The following is a 5504-nucleotide window of genomic DNA, read 5'->3' on the forward strand; positions in this document are numbered from 1 at the left end:
TTTTTTTTGCATGATTGTTCTTGTTAGAATTTCCAATACTATGTTGAATAAGAATGATGAGAGAGGGCACTTTTGTCTAGTGCCGGATTTCAAAGGGGATCCTTTCAGTTTTTGCCCATTCAGTATAATATTGGCTGTGGGTTTGTCATAAATAGCTCTTATTATTTTGAGATATGTTCCGTCAATACCTAGTTGATGGAGACTTTTTAGCACAAAGGGCTATCTGTTGAATTTTATTGAAGGCCTTCTCTGCATCTATTGAGATGATCATGTGGTTTTTGTTTTCAATTTTGTTTATGTAATGGGTTATGTTTATAGATTTGCATATGTTGAACCAGCCTTGCATCTCCAGGATGAAGTCGACTTGATCATGATGGATATAACCTTTTTGATGTGCTGTTGCATTCAGTTTGCCAGTATTTTATTGAAGATTTTTGCATTGATGTTCATCATAGATATTGGCCTGAAATTTTCTTTTTTACTTGTGTTTCTGCCAGGTTTTGGTATCAGGATGATGTTGGTCTCATAAAATGAGTTAGGGAGGATTCCTTCTTTTTGTATTGTTTGGAATAGTTCAGAAGGAATGATACCAGCTCCTCTTTATACGTCTGGTAGAATTCGGTGGTGAACCCATCTGGACCTGGACTTTTTTTTGGTTGGTAGGCTATTAATTGCTGCCTCAACTTCAGACCTTGCTATTGGTCTATTCAGGGATTCAGCTTCTTCCTGGTTTAGTCTTCAGAGGGTGTAAGTGTCCAGAAATTTATCCATTTCTTCTAGATTTACTGGTTTATTTACATAGAGTTGCTTGTAGTAATCTCTGATGGTAATCTGTATTTCTGTGGGATCGGTAGTGATATCCCCTTTATCATTTTTATTGCACCTATTTGATTCTTCTCTCTTTTATTTTTTTATTAGTCTGGCTGGCAGTCTATCTATTTGGTTGATCTTTTTAAAAAAATAAGCTTTTTTTGAAAGTTTTTTGGGGGGTCTCTATCTCCTTCAGTTCTGCTCTGATCTTAGTTATATCTTGTCTTCTGCTAGCTTTTGAATTGTTTTGATCTTGTTCCTCTAGTTCATTTAATTGTGAGAATAGGGTGTTGATTTTAGATCTTCCCTCATTTCTCATGTGGGTATTTAATGCTATGAATTCCCCTCTAGACACTGCTTTAAATGTGTCCCAGAGATTCTTGCACATTGTGTGTTCATTCCCATTGGTTTTGAAGGACATCTTTATTTCTGCCTTCATTTCATTGTTTATCCAGTAGTCATTCTCGTGCAGGTTGTTCGGTTTCCATGTAGTTGTGCGGTTTTGAGTGAGTTTCTTAATCCTGAGTTCTAATTTGATTGCACTGTGGTCTGAGAGACTGGTTGTTATGATTTCCATTCTTTTGCATTTGCTGTGGAGTGATTTACTTCCAATTTTGTGGTCAATTTTAGAGTAGATGTGATGTGGTGCTGAGAAGAATATATATTCTGTGGAATTGAGGTGAAGAGTTCTGTAGATGTTTATTAGGTCTGCTTGGTCTAGATCTGAGTTCAAGTCCTGGTTATCCTTGTTAATTTTCTGTCTCATTGATCTGTGTAATATTGACAGTGGGGTGTTAAAGTCTCCCACTATTATTGTGTGGGAGTCTAAGTCTCTTTGTAGGTGTGTAAAAACTTGCTTTATGAATCTGGGTGCTCCTGTATTGGGTGCATATATATTTAGGATAGTTAGCTCTTCTTGTTGCATTGATCACTTTACCATTATGTAATTCTCTTCTTTGTCTCTTTTGATCTTTGTGGGTTTAAAGTCCTTTTAATCAGAGACTAGGATTGCAATCCCTGCATTTTGCTTGTTTGTTTTTTTGCTCTCCATTTGCTTGGTAAATCTTCCTCCATACCTTTATTTTTAGTCTTTGTGTGTCTTTGCATGTGAGAGGGGTCTCCTGAATACAGCACACCAATGGGTCTTGATTCTTCATCCAATTTGCCAGTCTGTGTCTTTTGATTGGGGCATTTAGGCTGTTTACATTTAATGTTTATATTGTTATGTGTGAATTTGATCCTGCCATTTTGATGCTAGCTGGTTGTTTTGCCCATTAGTTGATGCAGTTTCTTCACTGTGTTGATGATCTTTACCATTTGATATGTTTTTGCAGGTACTAGTTGTTCCTTTCCATGTTTAGTGCTTCCTTCAGGAGCTCTTGTAAAGCAGGCCTGGTGGTGACGAAATCTCTCAGCAATTGCTTGTCTATAAAGGATTTTATTTCTCCTTCACTTATGAAACTTAGTTTGGCTGGATATGAAATTCTGAGTTGAAGGTTCTTTTCTTCAAGGATGCTGAATATTGTCCCCCACTTTCTTCTGGCTTGTAGGGATTCTGCCAAGAGATCCACTGTGAGTCTGATGGGCTTCCCTTTGTGGGCAACTCGAATTTTCTCTTTGGCTGCCCTAAGCATTTTTTCCTTCATTTCAACCTTGGTGAATCTGACAATTATGTGCCTTGGGGTTCCTCTTCTTGAGGAATATCTTTGGGGTGTTCTCTGAATTTCCTGGATTTGAATATTGGCCTGCCTTGCTAGGTTGGGGAAGTTCTCCTGGATAATATCCTAAAAAGTGTTTTCCAGCTTGGATTCATTCTCTCCATCACATTCAGGTACACCAATCAAATGTAGATTATGTCTTTTCACATAATCCTGTATTTCTTGGAGGTTTTGTTCATTTATTTTCACTCTTTTTCCTTTAATCTTGCCTTCTAATTTTGTTTCATTGAGTTGATCCTTTCTTCTGCTTGGTGGATTTAGCTATTGAAACTTGTGTATGCTTTGTGAAGTTCTAGTGCTGCGTTTTTCAGCTCCATCAAGTTGTTTATGTTCTTTTCTAAGCTGGTTAATTTAGTTAGCATTTCCTCTAACCTTTTTTCAAGGTTCTCAGTTTCTTTGCTTGGGCTAGAACATGTTCCTTTAGCTCAGAGAAGTTTGTTATTACCCACCTTCTGAATCCTGCTTCTGTCAATTCATCAAACTCATTCTCCAACTAGTTTTTTTCCTTGCTAGTAAGGAGTTGTGATCTCTTGGAGGAAGAGATTTGTTCTGGTTTTTGGTGATTTTAGCCTTTTTGTGCTGGTTTCTTTCCATCTTCATGGATTTATCTACCTTTGGTCTTTTAAGTTGGTGACTTTTAGATGGGGTCTCTGAGTGGACATCCTTTCTGTTGATGTTGAAGCTATTTCTTTCTGTTTTTTAGTTTTCCTTCTAAGTCAGTTCCCTCTGCTGCAGGACTACTGGAGGTCTGCTCCAGACCTTGCTTGCCTGGGAATCACCTGCAGGGGCTGCAGAACAGCAAGGATTGCTGCCTGTTCCTTCCTCTGATAGCTTTGTCCCAGAAGGGTACCTGCCAGATGTCAGACAGAGCTCTCCGCTATGAGTTGTCTCTTTGGATATATAGGGATCAGGGAGCTGCTTGAGGGAGCAGTATGTCTCTTATCAAAGCTCAAATGCTGTACTGGGAGCTCTGTTGCTCCCTTCAGAGCTGCTGGGCATGAACATTTAAGTCTGCTGCAGTGGAACTCACAACCACCCCTTTTCCAAGGTGCTCTGTCCCAAGAAGGTGGGGCTTTATTTATAAGTCCCTGATGGGCTGCTGCCTTTTTTCAGAGATGCCCTGCCCAGCAAAGAGGAAGTTTAGTCACAATCTGCCTGCAGAGGCATTGCTGAGCTGCCACGGGCTCTGCCCAGCTGCTGTATAAACTTCCTTGCTAGTTTGTTTACACAGGCAAGGTTAGCGCTGCCTTGGTAATGGCAGATGCACCTTCTCCCACCGAGCTTAACTGTCCCAGGTCAAGTTCAGACTGCTGTGCTGGCTCCAAAAGTCTCAAAAAGCCTGCCTTCAGCCCCCTTTTTTTCAGGGGAATGGATGTCTCTGTCTTGCAGGCATTCCAGGCTCCAGCTAAAATGGCCACCCAGTTTTGTGCTGGAAATCTGCAGTGCTGCTTAGCCCCAGGAGGAATTTCCTGGTCTGTGAGCTGTAAAGACTGTGGGAGAAGCACAGTATCTGAGCCGTAGTCCTGGAGTGTTTGAAAAAACTCTGGCCTGTTGCACTTCCTGGGCAAGGCAGCATACCACCCTGCCTTGATTTGCCCTCCTTGGGCTACACCCACTGTCCAACCAGTCCCATTGAGATGAAGTTGGTACCTCAGTTGGAAATGCCGAGATCACACACTTTCTGCATTGCTCTTACTGGGAACTATGTTCTGGAGCTATTTCTATTTAGCCATCTTGGCAGAAGTCTCCTGCTATGTATGTTTTACTACAGTCAAAAAGAGAAAGGTTTACTAAAGATGAGTGAGATTGGAGGAATGATTAGAAGATTCTGGATAAAATCAAGAGCACTGGAGGGAAGTTAACTTTGGCTTGTATATACCAGAAAAGTAAAAAGAAAAATGCTGGACATTTCAGTGATCTGGTTTGGATCCGGGTATTCAGTCAAGTCCAGACAGACATAATCAAGGAAATAAGGTAGACAAACAGCATATTAGCCACCTGAAAAAAGGGATTTCATGTTAATATCCTGATTAATGGTTGAACCTGCTCCCAACTCCATATAGAAACAGGAGACATGTTATTTTGCTTTCTGATATGTTATGGATTAAATTGAGTTTCCTTCACCATCAATTCATATGTTAAAGTCCTAATACCCAGTACCTCAAAATATGACTATTTGGAGATAGCTCCTTTAAAGAGGTAATTAAATGATGCTGTTGGGATGGGCCTTAACATAATTGACTGATATACTTTAAGAAGAGAAAATGTGGAAACACAAAGAAACATTAGAGCTGTACATACATAAAGGAAAGACCATGTGAGGACCAAGCAAGATTATGGCCATCTGCGAATCTAGGAGAATCAAATCTACTGACATCTTCAGCTTGGACTTCCAGCTTCCAGAACTGTGAGAAAATTAATTTCTGTTATTCAAGCCACCTAGACTGTGATACTCTGTTACAGCAGTCTTACAAAACTAAAATGCCGTATGGACCTCGTTTCTTGATATATCCTTATCATATAGTAAAGTAGTTTTATAGGTTAAAGAGCAAATCTGAAATGCTGTTCTGAAGAAGGACACTAATGGAGGAATGACAGGGTAAGACCCTGATAAAAAATGTCCTTTGGTATGACTTGAGAAGCAGCTGCCTAGAGAGGAAGGCTTAGATCATCTTCTGTAGTTCATCATAAATCCCCCCTCCAGGAGCTTCACCCTCATAAGCAAAATTCTCAATATCCTAGAAACCTGGCTACTGACTGTGCCAGCATTTTAAAGGTCCAGCTAAATTCAGTCCCTGATTCCGTTTACATGTAGACCTAGAAATTGATTTAAATACTGCCCTTGATAATCATAAGTTGCTTAAATATTTTATTAAATAAATTTTATAATCAAACTACAGGTAAGCAAAGCACTGGACAGGAAGAAATGTACATTATTTCATGCACAATAATGAAAGATTTTTTCTGAGCGTGGTT

Source organism: Cebus imitator, unplaced genomic scaffold (assembly GCF_001604975.1).
Source record: "Cebus imitator isolate Cc_AM_T3 unplaced genomic scaffold, Cebus_imitator-1.0 Scaffold233, whole genome shotgun sequence".
NCBI lineage: Eukaryota > Metazoa > Chordata > Mammalia > Primates > Cebidae > Cebus > Cebus imitator.